Source organism: Rhinopithecus roxellana, chromosome 13, assembly GCF_007565055.1.
Source record: "Rhinopithecus roxellana isolate Shanxi Qingling chromosome 13, ASM756505v1, whole genome shotgun sequence".
In the NCBI taxonomy this organism is placed as follows: Eukaryota; Metazoa; Chordata; class Mammalia; order Primates; family Cercopithecidae; genus Rhinopithecus; species Rhinopithecus roxellana.
The window spans coordinates 9,196,908-9,213,826 of NC_044561.1; the positions used below are offsets into that span (position 1 = coordinate 9,196,908).

Consider the following 16,919-nt stretch of genomic DNA (forward strand, 5'->3'; position numbering starts at 1 on the left):
GTGTCCACCTGCTCGCCCTGCACAAGTCAAGCTGGGCCAGCCCCTCGTCACTGGGGCCTGGACCTGGATGTGAGCTCAGAGGCTACAGTGGGGGGGTGAAAGTAGGGGAGGGGATGGGTGTGCAGGGTATAGTGCTCAAATGCCTAGTCCAGGGTCTGGGGTCCATACTGGGAATGGCAGGGACATCAAGGAGGAAAGAGCCGACCTGGAGGCCATAAAGTGAAGGAAGGGATGGCCAGGGGGAGGATGGCCAGGTCCAGAGGCGGGGTTGAGTGGACAGGATGGGAAGACCAGGTCGCAGTCTGAGGGGGCCCTTCCAGAAGTGAGCATTCCTGTAGCTCTTTCGAGAGAGGCCGCAGGGTAGGCAGGTGATAGATGGTGTCCATGAGGGCATGAGCTGAGGGGCGGCTGCAACCTCCCAGGGCGTCCCCGCAGGCAGGGAGTCGCGGAGCACCCGAAGGCCGCGGGATCGGGAAGCGCTCAGACGCCCGCGCAGCTCCAAGCCATGGCGCAGCCCCGGGGGCGGGGCGCCAGGAGTCTGCAGCCTCCGAGCGACAGCGCTCGCAGCCAACGGGACTCCGGCATGCGGCGCGCCGCCCCGCCCCTCGCTGCGCGGCCCAATGGTGAGCGCGCCGGCTTCGGGCCGGGCGGGGACTGGGCTGGCTGCGGTGGCGCGCGGGCGCGGCACCCGGAAGTCGGCGGCGGCGGAGGCGGTGAGTGCGCGGCTCCGGGGCTGGCCGACTCCTCTCGTGGCCTGGCCGGCCTGGGCTCGGGGGCACCGGGCTCTGGGTGCGCGGACCGGGCTAGGCTGCTTGAAGGTGGGTGGGCTGGCCGCACCGCCTCGCCCTGCCTCAGTTTCCCCTTTCTGAGGTATGGTATAGAATCAGGCGGCTGGGTCAGGGGCTACCACGTCGATCCCGGCTGACGAAATGCCCCGCGCCTTATTGGAGGGCGTTTTTGATACTCCCCGCTGACACGGGATGCGAGGGACACTGGCAGGTGGGAACCAGACTAGCTGCCGGGAGGCTGAGACTGACAGGGCCGGGTGCTGCGTGGTCCCTGCAGGATGGGTGGGCTGCGCGGCCTTGGCCAGCATTAGTGACAGCTCTGGAGCCCAGTCACTCTGTCCCCTACCCGCGGCCTGCTGCGGGCCGGCAGGGTGACAGCTATTGTGGGTGTGAGTAGATAGTAAGTGCTGGGTCATCCCTGCGCCCGAATGCGGCCTTCCTGGGGAGGTTTGGGTAGTTAGATCCCCCACCCCCACCTCCAGACATCAGAGGTAGGGGCTGGCAGGGCTGCACTCAGGGCAGTCCTTGCCCCACCGCAGCCTGGGCTTTGCCCATTTTCCTCTAGGGAAGTGGGCACAGAGAGGGCTGTTTGCTGAGACCCCCCACCTTCCCTGCCCCCAGCACCTCTTCTGTGCTCCCTGGGCTTCCTGCTGGGCCACAAGCTTTAGAGTGAACCTTCTGCCCTTGGACAAGTCCCTGGGCCTCAGGCCCCCTTCCTCTTCAGGAATGTCACATGCCCTGTCCTGGCCAGGGCTGTCTGCACTGACCAGGCCTGTCGTGTGGCTCCAGACCTGCTAACCACTGTTTTGCTGCCACTCTGGGGGCAGAGACCTCTTCCATGAGGCAGATGTGACAGCAGCTGTAAGGGGTAGCTGAGTAGCTCTTTGGAAGGCTAGCTCATTTGCCTTTGGGCAGCCTTTTGGGGCAAGCATTCATTGATCCAGTCCTGCTCACACAAGGAAAACTCAGGCTAAGGGGACAGATGGTATTCCCAAGGTCATTCAGATCCAGGGCCCGCTCCCAGTGCCTCTACTACTCCTGGGCCACTCTCCTAGGAGTTTTCCTGCATCTGTGTCCTGTTGGGTGGGTTGGGGGCAGCTGGAGAGGGTGACCATGTTGTTAGATGGACACAGCAGAGCCTCTGTTCCCACAGGATCCTAGTGCTCTGGTGGTCCGGGGGGGGGTGCTTTGGTGCCCCCACCCTCTTGGGCCCCTACACAGCTTTGTGTTACTTGCATGTCCGCAGACTGCAGGCCCCTCAGACCAAGCCCCTGCCTGCTGTGGTGTGTGGTGGCCATAGCCCTTCCCCGAGCTGAGGTGACCAGCTCTCAGCTCTGCCTGGGCTGCCAGCCCCTTGTGCTTCCTTGGTCTTCACATGTGGGCTGTCATTCTGATTACATTTTGCAGTGTGTGTAATCACATGCAGTGTCCTGGGAACTTGATCCTGTGCCTGGCTTCTGCACCGGATGGCGAACTTGGAGGGCACCCTGGTGCCCACCTAAGCGTGCTGCTTCTGAAAACACCCACAGAGATATGAGGGACTTCTCAGGGACCCCAGAAGGGGTCTGGAGAGAAATGGCCCAGGACAGGGAGGCTGGGAAGACTTCTCGAAGTAGGGCCATGCTTGTCATTGGCACGCCAGATGCATGAGAAACAGGGCCCATCATTTGGTGATGTGTCAGTCAGCACATGGTAGCAGCATGGCAGAGCCTGGCCTTTGTTGGCTCCTACCATAGGGTTTGGGCTATCTTGAAAACAAGCCTATTCCTACTATAAGGATGGGCTCTGTGAAAACAAGGTCACCCCAGAAGGACTGAGCTGCCTTTTGAGGTTATCACTGCAGCTTTTTCCCCTTTTTCTCTCAACTTCCTTTTTAGATTGCAAGAATAGTTTATGCATTCTTAAAAATAAAAAAGGCCAGCGTCCTTCTCCCAACGGCTGCTCCCCTGGTGCACTTGCTGACATTTGAGGGTGCATCCATCAAGATCTTCAGTGCCACGCTAACTTGAAGTGCTTGCCTTCACCCTCTTTGCGGGTGTGGTAGGAGTGCCCCCTTTTTGTTTTCACTAACCACTCAGGCCGCAGGGGCCGCTGTGAAGCTGACCTGTTCCTGGCTTGTGAGGAAGCTGAGTGTTCCTCCCAGGAGGGCCTGAGGATGGGGCCACCCTGTGTCCAGAGCCTTCTGTCTGCTCACGATGCCTCTTGTTTGTGTTGCTCCTTGGAACTGGGAAGAGACAGTGATCCTCTGGTGTGAGGCTGAAGTAATGCCCCGGAAGCAGTGTGAAGATCTGAGGAGAGAGTACCACTGTAGAAAATGTGTTGTGATAGGCTGGGCGCGGTGGCTCACGCCTGTAATCCCAGTACTTTGGGAGGCCAAGGCGGGCAGACTACGAGGCCAGGAGATCAAGACCATCCTGGCTAACACAGTGAAACCCCGTCTCTACTAAAAATACAAAAAAATTAGCCGGGTGTGGTGGCTGGTGCCTATTGTCCCAGCTACTCGGGAGGCTGAGGCAGGAGAATGGCGCAAACCCAGGAGGTGGAGCTTGCAGTGAGCTGAGATCGTGCCACTGCACTCCAGCCTGGGCAACATAGCAAGACTCCATCTCAAAAAAAAAAGAAAAAGAAAATTTGTCATGATAAAATGCCATTTAGGCCTGGCGCAGTAGCTCCCTTTTGTAATCCCAGCACTTTGGGAGGCCAAGGCGGGTGGATCACCTGAGGTCAGGAATTTGAGACCAGACTGGACAACATGGTGAAACCCTGTCTCTACTAAAAAAACTACAAAAGTTTGCTGGGCGTGGTGGCATGCACCTGTAATCCCAACGACTCAGCAGGCTGAGGCAGGAGAATCGCTTGAACCCGGGAGGTGGAGGTTGCAGTGAGCCGAGATCACACCATTGCACTCCAGCCTGGGCGACAAGAGCAAAACTCCATCTCAAAAAAATAAAAAATAAAAAATGCCATTTAATAGCCAGAGAGTGTAGATTGGTGAGGTGTTGCTGCGGAGATAGGAGGGCAGCAGGGCATTGCAGTGGATTTGCAATCCAGAGGGTTTCCCGACGTTAGGGCTTTCTCTGCCCAGGCCCCAGGAACAGCGACACTGTGTTCCCATGTGTGTTTACCTCCTCTGCTGGCAGCCACCGGGAGCCCATGTCACATGTCTGTGTCTGCCTTGCCCTTTGAAAAGAGCAGCTCAAGCTTTCAAGCTCCGCCCCTGGGGGCTGCCACAGCTGATGGGGTGGGGATTACAAGGGGTGGGGATTGGGCGCCTGGCTGCTCAGCCCTGCTGCACCAGCCTTTGTGGCCATTGAGGCCATTAAACGGGGGCAGCAGACTGTAGGACTCAGTTGCCCTCTGTTCAGGGACTCACCACGTATAGCCCTAATAGGAGCCCGACTTGACGGCTACCCTCCCAAGTGTCTAGGTCCCCTTGTTGCTGTGGTTCTGATACCTTTCCATTCCCTCCTGTGCACCCCTGCCTCTGTCACCACTACTTTCTGCTTGGCACACCTCCCCTCTGCCCACGTGCTATGTTTGCCTTTTTGGTTGCTAAAGGGAAGTGGTTCCACCAAGAGCGTGTGTCCCATACCCTGTGGCCCCCAGGGTCTCCAGGTGTGGTGTTGCCGTGACAGCCCAGCTGCACCCCATCCTGTGCAGAGCTGTCTTGCACTGGGGCTGATTGGGACTTCTCTTGCTTTCCGTGAACAAGTGACACTTGGGTTCTTGCCTCTTCTTCCCTCACTTCCCTGCCCATAGAAATGTCCCAGTCCCAGCAGGGAAGGAGGGCAGGATCTGTGCACTTTCATTTTTTTTTTCTTTTTGAGATGGGGTCTTGCTTTGTCACCTCAAAAGGCTGAGGCAGGAGAATCGCTTGAACCCCGGAGGCAGAGGTTGCAGTGAACTGAGATCATGCCACTGCAACCTCTGCCTCCCAGGTTCAAGCGATTCTCCTGCCTCAGCCTCTCGAGTAGCTGGGATTACAGGTGTGTATCACCATGCCCACCTAATTTTTGTATTTTTAGTAGAGATGGGGTTTCACCATGTTGGCCAGGCTGGTCTTGAACTCCTGACCTCAGGTGACCCACCCGCCTCGGCCTCCCAAAGTGTTGGAATTACAAGCATGAGCCACCGCGTCTGGCCAGTGCACTTTCTTTTGAGAGTGGGCATTACTGTTCCCCGCTGGGAAGCATGCCTACTGGGTGTGCACGCTTTCAGTGCCTGGTGTGATGGATTGTACAAAGTGAACCCAGCCACACAGCTACCATCCATATCACACGTGAAACCGCCGCCAGCACCTGGACATCTCCGTCGTGTCCCCCAGTGGCTGCCTAGACCAAGTGGCCCTGCCCTGCCTTCTGTCTCCATGGGCAGATGTTGCTTATCTCTGGCCTCTGCATGGAAGACCAAGCAGAGTGTTATCCAGGTGGCCCTGCCCTGCCTTCTGTCTCCATGGGCAGATGTTGCTTATCTCTGGCCTCTGCATGGAAGACCAAGCAGAGTGTTATCTTCTGGCTGGGACCTCCCTGCTGCCTGGGGAACGGGGGCTTGTTCCTGTTCATCGCCGTGGAAGGGCACAGGCTGGCTTCCTTTCCAGGTTATGGGCTTTCTTACTGTGTCACTTTGTGGACTTGGGCACCTGCAGAGTGCCTGGCATGGTGAGCAGGGGTTGGAGCATGGTGTGATCTAGGCAGGGTTTGGAAGGTTCTTTGAATAGCCAAGAGGGACAGTCTGAAGGGTGCCCTCCAGACACCCAGGAATACATTGAAACTAGGGTGACTACTGTAGCCTCAGAGGCCTGGTGACACATGCAGGGCCTCAAGGGGCCCATGTGACTAGGAGTTCAGGGTGTGGCTGAGGTGAGCCAGACTGGATGGCTGGCGGCCACCTGAGGACGATTGGCTGTGCGTTTGGGAAGCATGGGTCATCCCCACCTCACAGCATTCACACAGGCAGACAGCGGGCAGATCCAAGAGCTTCACCAAGGCCGGGCGCAGTGGCTCACACCTGTAATCCCAGCATTTTGGGAGGCCGAGGCGGGGAGATCACGAGGTCAGGAGTTCAAGACTAGCCTGACCAACGTGATGAAAACCTGTCTTTACTAAAAATACAAAAATTAGCTGGGCCTGGTGGCATGCGCCTGTAATCCCAGCTACACTCAGGAGGCTGAGGCAGGAGAATCACTTGAACCTGGGAGGCGGAAGTTGTAGTGAGTTGAGATCGCGCCATTGCACTCCAACCTGGGCGACAGAGCGAGACTTCGTCTCAAAAAAGAAAAAAAAAGAGCTTCCCCACTGTGCAGCCATACGAGGTAGTTAAGAAAAAGGAGTTCTCATTTTGGGACAGGGAGAGCCTTCTTTAGCAAGATGGAGGACATGACCACTGTACGGTAATGATGGGAAAATCCCATGTAATATAAGACTATTTCTATGAGGCAACATCACAGGCAGAGCTGAAAGGCAGGGGACAGCTAGGGAGAAAACAGTTGCAGGCCTGGGACAGGCACATGGTGGCCCACATCACACCAGGGTCAGTGAGACAAAGGCCCAGTCCAGTGGTCAGTAACCATGTTGGTGAATTGTAGGCAAGAACATACAGGAGGTCACAAGTTGCCCAGCCAGTGGGGGATGCCCATAAAACCCTGGCGGGAGCATTTCCCACACCACATACACCCTGGAGGTGGGTGAGTGGCAGCAGGTTCTGGCGCTAGACGTTAGTGGAGACTTGGCCGAGTCTGCTTATCTGAAAGCGTCACCCATAGATGGAGCAATTCCACCTTCTGGGTCTATCCTAGGAATGTCCTCAGCTGCTCTCCCACTGCTGTAAAGAAATACCTGGGACTGGGTCATTTATTTAAAAAAGAGGTTTAATTGGCTCACGGTTCTGCAAGGTGTATAGGAAGCATGATGCTGGCCTTTGCTCAGCTTCTGGGGAGGCTTCAGGATACTTAACAATCATGGTGGAAGGCGAAGCGTGAGCCAGCACTTCACACAGCTGGAGCAGGAAGAAGAGAGAGATGGGAGAGGTGCCACACACTTAAAACCAGATCTCGTGAGAACTCTATCACTGTGCAGTACCGGAGGGAGGATGGTGCTAAACCTTCGTGAGAATTCTGCCCCCATGATCCAATCACCTCCCACCTCCAACACTGGTAATTACAATTCAGCGTGAGATTTGGTGGGGACACAGATCCAAACCAAATCAGCCCATGTGCAGAGCATGTGCTAGGGATGGTCACTTGATGGGACTAAGACACCAGCCAGAGCTGAGAGGTAGAGAAGCGGGAAAGCTGGGCAGTGGTGAACCGGTGGGGACATGGCTCTGCTGGAGACAGACTTCATGGCCAGTCAGGGAGAATGGAGCAATGGGACCCTAGTGTGTTAACCTCACAGCATACATGTGTCTGCTCACATGTATGTGCAGGCAGGCTAAGAACACTCTGGCGCCACAGGCAGCCCTTGGCTGAGGCTGTTTTTTCTTTTTTTCTTTTTTTTTTGAGACTCAGAGTCTTGCTTTGTCACCCAGGCTAGAGTGCAGTGGTGCTGTCATAGCTCACTGCAGCCTCAAACTCCTGGGCTCGAGCAATCCTCTTGCCTCAGCCTCCTGAGTAGCAGGGACTACAGATGCATGTCACCATGCTCGGCTAATTTTATTTTATTTTTATTTATTTTATTTTACTTTACTTTTTTGAAACGGAGTCTTGCACTGTCACCCAGGCTGGAGTGCAGTGGCACAATCTTAGTTCACTGCACCCTCCGGCTCCTGGGTTCAAGTGATCCTCCTGCCTCAGCCTCCTGAGTAGCTGGGATTATAAGCCTGTGCTACCATGCCTGGCTAATTTTTGTATTTTTAGTAGAGACAGGGTTTCACTGTGTGGCCAGGCTGGTCTTGGAATTCCTGACCTCAAATGATCTGCCCGCCTCAGCCTCCCAAAGTGCGGGGAGCCACTGCACCCAGCCTTATTTTATTGTATTATTAATATTCTGTTGAGACAGAGTCTCCCTTTGTTGCTGGAGTGCAGTGACATGATCATAATTCACTGCAGCCTTGATCTTCCAGGCTCAAGCCATCCTCCTACCTCAGCCTCCCAAGTAGTTGGGACCACAGGCATATGCCACTGTGCCTGGCTAATTGTTTTTATTTGCTTATTTATTTATTTATTTATTTATTTTTTGAGACGGAGTCTCGCTCTGTCGCCCAACCTGGAGTGCAGTGGCCAGATCTCAGCTCACTGCAAGCTCCGCCTCCTGGGTTCACGCCATTCTCCTGCCTCAGCCTCCCGAGTAGCTGGGACTACAGGCGCCCGCCACCTCGCCCGGCTAGTTTTTTGTATTTTTTTAGTAGAGATGGGGTTTCACCGTGTTAGCCAGGATGGTCTCGATCTCCTGACCTCGTGATCCGCCCGTCTCGGCCTCCCAAAGTGCTGGGATTACAGGCTTGAGCCACCGCGCCCGGCCTATTTATTTATTTTTTTGAGACGGAGTCTCACTCTGTTGCCAGGCTGGAGTGCAGTGGCGCAATCTCGGCTCACTGCAAGCTCCGCCTCCCGGGTTCACGCCATTCTCCTGCCTCAGCCTCCCGAGTAGCTGGGACTACAGGTGCCCGCCACCACGCCCGGCTAATTTTTTGTATTTTTTAGTAGAGATGGGGTTTCACCGTGTTAAGCCAGGATGGTCTCGATCTCCTGACCTCGTGATTCACCCACCTCGGCCTCCCAAAGTGCTGGGATTACAGGCGTGAACCACCACACCCGGCCTTTATTTGCTTTTTGTAGACAGGGACTTGCTGTGTTTCCCAGGCTGGCCTTAAACTCCCGACCTCAAACAGTCCTCCTGCCTCAGCCTCCCAAAGTGCTGGGATGACAGACATGAGCCCTGCTGGGATGGGGCTTTGGCCCGTTAAATGTAATTGGAAATGTTTCTCACCAAAATGTGCTCCTGGGTGACCTGAGCAATGGGATTAACAACTATGGACCCCACCAGCCTCCAGAGCTGCCAGTCGTGGCAGCAGGAGACTCAGCCTTGGGCTGGGGCACAGAGAGGCTGAATAGAGGGTAAATGAGCAGGCAGCGTGTGAGAGGGACTAGCATTTCTTGGCATTATACAAAAGCTAGTAGATATGGTGCTGGTTGGTGTGGGGTGGGTGACTGGCATGGTCAGGTGCCTGATGCCTGTTGGCCTCCTCGGAAGGGGAGGCTGGCAGTAGTGGGTTCTGGAACATGCAGGAAGGAGGGTGGCCTGATTTGTCCTGCAGCACCAAGGTCTGCCTGTTCCCCACTGGGTCTTCCATTTGAGGTGCTGTCAGCATGACCCTTGTCCCCCTTGCTTCTTTTCCCCATGGGCCTCTGCAAGGTCACTGCCCACGCTCCACCCCACCTACCTGCCTGTGTGGTGGGCACTGAGAGCCAGGGAAGCAGATCCTTACTGCTGGGCAGCAGGCCGTGTGCATATCCATCAGGGTGCCAGACCTTGTCCCCACGCAGCCCTGGCTGGGGTCATTGCCGCTGCTGCTGTCTGCTTGTGGCTCTGGCCCATCTTTGCCCAAGCCTTCTGTCTGAGCGGTTTTCTTGTCGTGCCTTTTTTAGACACCACATGGAGTAAGGTTTGGGGCTTGCCTCAGCTGGAGTCTCATTCTTCTTAGAGAGGGAGTTTAGCCCATTTCCATTTGGCTCTTAGGACAGAAGGCCCTGTTGGTTCCTCTGAGAAGCCAGGGGAGGAGCCCTAGGCTGGAGAGGGGATTCCAGAGCAGGGTGGATCTCAGAAGCAGAAGGTGGGCAGAGAGGACGATGCATGCCGGGAAAGTTCTCGAAAGCATCAGCAGATGGGCCCAGAGTGCCTGGAAAGTTTCCGCCCTTCACAGACGGCGCCGTGCACTAAGAATAACCCGTGCCAAGTCCAGGCTTTCTTCCTATTTTGCAGAATTACCAGGTTGTTAGGCCAGGGGAACGTATGCTGGGATTCTGGGAAGACTTCCACCCGCACTGTTATTCTTAGAGGACGGGAAGCCCTTGGCTGTGGTGTGAAGAGGGCTCTTTCTTTCCATTCATACCTCATAGATCCTCTGGCCAGGCTCAGGGCGCTGAAGGACTCCAGGAGTGTGTGGGGGATTTCCTCCCTGGAAGAGGCCTGTGCTCTGTCCCTGCTGAGGCTGGTGGCATTTGCAGTCACATGGTGAGCTCGCAGTGACTATCCCCCTCTTACCTCCCTGGCACGGTTGGCGAAGGCCACACCAAGGTCCCAAGTGATTTGTTCCCAGGCCTCCCTGCACAGAGGCTGTGCGTGTCCCCTGGGCATTCACTCTAGCTGTCTGGGCTGCAGGGAGGCAGGGTGCCTGGCCTGAGTGAAGGTGGCACTCTACTGGGGGTGGTAAGTGTTGACCATCACAAAGGCGACCTCTTTCATCACATCTGTGTGAGAGGAGCTGGACTCTCCTCAGATATGGACGAGCCTCACAACCCATATCCTTTCATCGCTTGCATGTCCACCAAGTCCCTATGTGCTCCAGGAGGCAGTGGTACAGGCCAGCCGCTCCGCATGACCCAAGCACCAGTGCCTCACACTCCAGTGCATTTCCTTCCCAGGGTGCGCCAGGACTCTTATAAAGAGGGCATTCCCATGTAAGCAGTTGCTTTTTTTTTATTATTATTATTTTTTTATTTTTTTGAGATGGAGTTTTCCTCTTGTCTCTTAGGCTGCAGTGCAATGGCACGATCTCAGTTCACTGCAACCTCCACCTCCTGGGTTCAAGCAATTCTCCTGCCTCAGCCTCCTCAGTAGCTAGGATTACAGGCACTCACCACGATGCCCGGCTAATTTGTTTTTGTTTTATTTTTTTTTAGATGGAGTTTTGCTCTGTTGCCCAGGCTGGAGTGCAGTGGCACGATCTTGGCTCACTACAACCTCCACCTCCTGGGTTCAAGCAATTCTTCTGTCTCAGCCTCCTGAGTAGCTGGGACTACAGGTGCCTGCCACCATGCCCGGCTAATTTTTGTATTTTTAGTAGAGACAGGGTTTTCACCATATTGGCCAGGCTGTTCTCAAACTCCTGACCTCGTGATTCGCCCACCTTGGCTTCCCAAAGTGCTGGGATTACAGGTGTGATAATTTTTGTATTTTTAGTAGAGATGGGTTTTCACCGTATTGGCCAGGCTGGCCTCAAACTCCTGACCTCAGGTGATCCGCCCCCCTCAGCTTCACAAAGTGTTGGGATTACAGGCCTGAGCCACCTCGCCCAGCCAGCAGTTGCTATAAAATTTTTTTAGAAGATGTCGTTAAGACCCAGTCATTAAGACTTCCTGAGGCGGGAGGATCACTTCAGCCCATGAGTTTGAGAACAGCCTGGGCAACATAGTGAGACCTGATCTCTCCAAAAAAATTTAAAAATTAGGTCCAGATGCAGTGGCTCACATCTGTAATCCCAGCACTTTGGGAGGCCAAGGTGGGTGGATCACGAGGTCAGGAGATCGAGACCATCCTGGCCAACGTGGTGAAACCCTGTCTCTACTAAAAATACAAAAATTAGCTGGGTGTGGTGGTGCACACCTGTAGTCCCAGCTACTTGAGAGGCTGAGGCAGGAGAGTCACTTGAACCCGGGAGGCGGGGCTGCAGTGAGCTGAGATCGTGCCACTGCACTCCAGCCTGGGTGACAGATCGAGACTCTGTCTCAAAAAAAAAAAAAAATTAGCCGGGTGTGGTGGTATGCACCTGTAATCTTAGCTACTTGGGAGGCTTGAGGTGGGAGGATGGGGATGGCTTGAGCCCAGGAGTTCGACGGTGCAGTGAGCTATGATCACATGACTGCACTGGGGCGACAGAGTGGAGGTAATGTGCTTCCTCAAGTAGCCATGAGAACGACGCTTCTTTTCTTGTCCTGGCTCAGGAACCTCACCACCATGCCACGTTGCCCTGCTGCCCTGTGCTGGTGTTGTGGGTTGGTGGCAGGACGTTTGCCCACCTCACAGGCCCTGCTTTCAGTCTTGGAGTATGGCTCCTCTCGCCTGCTGCCCACATAGCCTGCTGTCCTCAGCCTAGACTACATATCTGGGCTGTTCCAACCCTGTGGGCCTGTGAGGCCTGGCCATGTGCCTGTGTCATGCCAGTGGCTTTCAAGATGATGTTTCTAGTAGGACCACATGTGAGCACAGTAACCGCCATGGCCAGGAGGAAGCTGGCTCCCCATCACCACCTTGCCCAGGGACCTCTTGCCCCCTGGCGGGGATCAGCAGCTCCTGCTGTGGGAGAACAGAAGGCAGCATGCTGACTTCCACGAGTGTCCGCAACATGGCTGGGCAGATTAGAGCTACAAATGAACAGATCTAGTGAGTGCTGAGGCCATCCTGGGTCTCTGGGGAGCTGCCAGGCTGTGGGTGCAGGGTCCAGGAGGCCCACTTGATCCCAGCATCCCACATGTGCCTGCTCGGGGTGGCCAGCTCACTGCTTCTTCACCCCTAGCCCAACCAGCAAGTGCCCCACCATGAGCCCCTCCAGGCTCACCTTGCCCATCCCCGCCATGTGACCTGGGAGTCGTGGTGGGATGGGATCACAGCTACAGAGCACACAGCACAGGGAGGAGCTCATCAGCATCTTCCCACCTGTGGAGCCCTGGCCCAGCCTCCTTTTGGACCCGCCCTGGCAGCCGGGTTTTGCGGCGCCTGCCCCACCCGCCCAGTAACCTACTTGCCCAACTGCTATCCCAGTGGCCGTGAGGCCAGGTGACGAGATGGGGGCGTGTAAAGCATTTTCTGCCTGGAGAGGATGGGCGTGTGGCCATCTGACTGCTTCTGCAAGCTTGGTGGTTGTGTGCAGGCTGCCCTGGTGGTCTCAGCCCCCTGGGGCAGGCGGGTCCCCTGCAGGATGCAGAGACTGGGTGTGGCTTCCTACAGATGTTCAGATGCTTCTGGGCTGGGCTGAGACCCAGGGCAAGGCTGCTGGCTGGACCGCAGGCCCTCCTGCCTGCCTCTTCCTTCAGCTGCTCTTTGTGGTCTGGCTCTGGCCGCCTGGGCCTCAGGGCCAGCCCTGAATGGCTTTGACCACTCTGTGGCCTTCTGACTGCTGAGGACTTGCGGAGAGTTCACTGGGCTTGGCTCAAGTGCTGAGCCCAGGGCAGGGTTGGGGACAGGCAGAGTGGGGCCTTACCTGGAAAGCCAGGCACGATTGTCCCTGGGACACCAACCCTCCTGTAAGGTTGGCCAACTCGGGCACCCTTGAGTGCAAGCTCTGTGTGGCACAAGAGATGCCCTGAGGAGCTCAGCCTCACCTGGTGTGATGGGACCTGTGGAAGTTGTGGGAAGTGGTCCTGGCCGCCCGTGTGCCCACCTGCCCTGTGCCCAGATCAAGTTGTGGTGACCAAAAGGACAAGGACTATATCCATGGCTCCCTCCCAGAGCCTGGCAAGTCAGCAGGCATGAGAGGGTGTTGGAATGCTGTGGTGGGCCTGCGTGGGGGCCGTGCAGGACCTAGGGAACCTGCAGGGCTTGGCTTAGGGAGCACACAGGGGCCCAGGCAAAGGCAAGGTCACAGGTCGGGGGAGGTGAAGCTGGCAGGGGGAGGGGGAGACCTGCTGGCTAGAGCTGGGTTGGAGGCCGGTGGGCAGTGGGCCTGGCTCGAGCAGGGGGTGAGGGATTGGAGAGAAAGGCAGTTCCTGATGGTCCCCTCCTCAGGGGCTGGCTTTCCTCTGGTCCTTCCCTCCCAATGACCGCGTCTTCGTCGAGGCCACAGCTCTTGGCTCTGCGCCCACACCTCCAGTGCCAGGCTGCCCGGAGATCCGTTGATGGCCTTCCCTTGGACCACGGAGCCCTCCCTGCCACTGGTGCCTGGAGGGCTGGTCTGCTGCCCCTGCATCCTGACCGGCTAGGATGGTGGGGTCGTGCAGCTGAATTAGGGGTGCCTTTCTTTCTGTCCTATGTGTATCAGTGGCCAGAACTGCCCTCATCCGTGGCCTTGCCAGCAGCTGGGCGTGCAGCCCAGGGAGGGCTGAGGTCGGCTGAAGTTGAGACCAACGGCCTTCTCTAACACCCCAGAGGAGCATGTCCCTGGTGAGCAGGCCTTGGGTAGCCCTGGGCTCCAGGCCAGTGGGATTCCAGTAGGGACCGGCTGGCAGGGCTTCTCTAGTGACTGCAGCCAGGGGTTCTCATGTGCAGGAAAGACCAGCTCCTCCAGAGTGAAGGGACTTGTGTCTTCTGGCCACATGGTGAGTGCTGGGCCCACCCCATCAGTGGCACCTAGCAGGTGGACACCTGGGTGCACCCCCAAAGCCCAGCGTGTTCCCCATCTTCCTGCACTGCATTCAGGAGGGTTCTGCCTCATCAGCTGCACCTGATCTGCTCTTAAACACACAGCTGAGCTTTAATGTGCAGTCACGGAAGCTTTCATTTCTAAAAGAACTTCCTAAGAGTTCTTTTGGCCAGGCGCGGTGGCTCACACCTGGAATCACAACACTTTGGGAGGCCGAGGCGGGTGGATCACCTGAGGTTAGGAGTTCTAGACCACCCTAACCAACATGGAGAAACCCCGTCTCTACTAAAAATACAAAATTAGCTGGGCATGGTGGCGCATGCCTGTAATCCCAGCTACTTCGGAGACTGAGGCAGGAGAATCGCTTGAACTCGGGAGGTGGAGGTTGTGGTGAGCCGAGATTATGCCAGCCAGCCTGGGCAACAAGAGCAAAGAAACAAAAACAAAAAACTGAGTTCCTTTTGCTGCTTTGTAAATGCAGTTTGCTCTTCATCACTTCCTTTTCCCTGCAGATACTTCTGAGCTGTCTGTTTTTTTTCTGCCATCAGAGCATGGTTGGTTGATGATGCATGTACGGTTATCTTTCTGCTGGTTCTTGCCCATGGTGCTTCTTTCGTTATGTGGTTCTTTCTGACTATGTACTGCTTCTGGTCTTTAAAAAATGATTTTGAGACTTCTTTGAAGTATAGGGTGAAGGTATCTTTCTCCAGAGAGAACTTCAGGCACAGGGGCACTGCCAGTGCTGGAGCCCCTTAGAACTGTGCTTGGCTTGCGGGTCCTTGTACCCCCAGTGTGGACCTGGGCAACCGGCTGTGCCACCGCTTCTCAGGAACATCCCCCCCACTTTTGTGCAATGTCCCCATGAGCCCTGGGGGTGACTGAGGCTATAGTTCATCTCTCCCTGAGCATTGCTCTTTGGAGTCCCAGCCTAACTTAGGGGAGAGTCTTCTGTTAGGTTCTCCATCCTGCGGGGGTGTCTGGACCTTGTCTTCTGTCTCCTTTGCCCCCGGGGGCCACCAGAGCATGAGCCCCAGTGTGTTCAGTGGGCAAATGCTCTGAGGCAGGATTGGCCACTGTATTCTGCTGTCCTCTGTGGACCACACTCTCCCAAGTATTGGTCAAATACTGCATGAGCTCATCAACTCCTGGCAATTTTTAAGATGTTTTCATATTTTATTGAGCATCTTGAGTTGTTTTCACCAAAAGGATTGTCCCTAGTAGCCTGCCCACCCTCGGATGATGGCCCCCTATGGGCACTTCCAGGGCACCCAGCGAGGGGATCCAACCCACTTCCAGCCCCTAGTCTGCTTCTCACAGGGACCCCTTGTGACGACACACCCTTTAGCTTCCCATCCTATGCAGAGAGAAGACCATCTCAAATGGCTGCCCATCCCCCACCACCCAGTGCATCTGCAGGTGGTGCTCATTGCTGTCCCAACACCTCAACTGCACAGCCGCCAGCTCCTCACTGGAGCAGACGGTGCCCAGTGGCCATCCCTGACGCCCGTGCCTGTGGAGGCACATACACTGAACCCTCTTCACCACCCTCCCCACTCATTAGACTTTTCTTGGAGGAATCTTTTTGGCTGTCTTCAGTATTTGAACAGCTTCTTGGCTGTCCTATGTCCCAGCTATGAGCCCTGGCTCTGCCCTCGAGCCATGTCACTAAATCGTTGCACACGTGCACATTTCAGGAAACTTGAGTGTCACCCTTGGCTGTCCTCGGGATCTAATCTCCGTTCTCCACTCATTTGCACTGTGGAAAACTGCCTGCTCTGGGCCCCAGAGGTCCTTGGGTGGGGAAGAGGTGTGTGCTAAGTGTGCAGTCACCCAGCGTGTCCACGGCACGTGTCCATGCCAGCTGCTATGGGTGTGTGGGGCCCTCGGGTCCTGTGGGATGGCGAGTGTGTGTGCTGAGTGGGGCCTGTAGGCCCTGCATCCCAGGTGAGTGGGCCATGCTGTCCTGCCTGGCAGGATGGGGGCGGAGGCAGGGCTGCCTCCATTGGTAGCATGTGGGGTGGGGTTGGTGCTGTTGTAGGGGAGGAGATGTGCATGTGGAGGACGGTCTTAAAGGAAAAATGTATACAGTGGTCTGTTTCCAAGACAAAGTGCCTTGAATTGGCTTAGGTCAGCAAACTATAGAAGAAACAGGATATACTAGGCCCTTGCTTGGATAGCTGATGTGTGCTTGTCAGCCTCCTCTTTCCCCCCACTTAGTTGCCTTCACCCGAACCAAAGAAGTTTAGTCTAAGATGAAAGTTTACTGGCCTGCAAAATAGCTCGTTTTGTCTGTTCTTATCAGCCTGCCTGCTATTTAGGTCGTAAGTTAAATACTTAAAAAGTCTCTGAGCTGACTAGGACTGCAATGCATTGTGGCCTGCAGCAAAATATAGCAAGAAAACCCCCAAAGAACACCTGAAGCCCCGATCCAACAATTAATAGGCGATGTCCAGGAAAAATTGTGACCCCATAGTACTCAGCCTATAGGATCTAGGGGAGGGACCTGCGCACTAGGGGATAAATTGCTTGTTGAAACTGTGCTGGGTGTGCCTGCCTGTCTGACACCTGATTTTGCAAGACTGTCGTTAAAAGTCTTACTTTTTCTGTTCTCTGGGTCTCTGAGTTCATTCTTTAAGTTTGGATGGGTAAGTTTGTTTTTCACAGTGTGGCTCCTGCCCTCACTGCTGCTGCCCCCTTTGGGCCCGCCAGTCCCCCAGCTCGGCGTGTCCAAGCCTTCAGAGTACCGTGGTGCTGATGAGATGCTTCTGTTCAGGGCTGGTGTTGCAGGTGGTGGAGAGACAGTCTGGCCAGTGCTGATGAGTGTATGGGTTTGGGAGGTGTTTGCGTGGCGCTGGCCAGAAATGTGGTGTCCAGTTCCCCCCCACCCAGCAAGCGGTA

At 55.6% G+C, this 16,919-nt stretch overlaps 1 protein-coding gene across 11 annotated transcripts in view; it reads left to right on the top strand.

Annotated features, from left to right (window-relative positions):
* Nucleotides 1-650: 650 nt before the first annotated feature.
* TANGO2 (transport and golgi organization 2 homolog) overlaps nucleotides 651-16,919 on the top strand; it is a 48,945-nt gene continuing 32,676 nt past the window's right edge. For 4 of the 11 annotated variants that reach the window (XR_004052707.1, XR_004052708.1, XM_030915043.1 and 1 more), the window contains exon 1: nucleotides 702-818. The gene's annotated coding sequence lies outside the window, so the exon portion shown is untranslated. Of the gene's footprint in view, nucleotides 871-9,831; nucleotides 9,959-16,919 lie in introns of those variants that run through there. The other 7 variants (XM_010388444.2, XM_010388442.2, XM_010388440.2 and 4 more) reach the window with 7 other exon arrangements.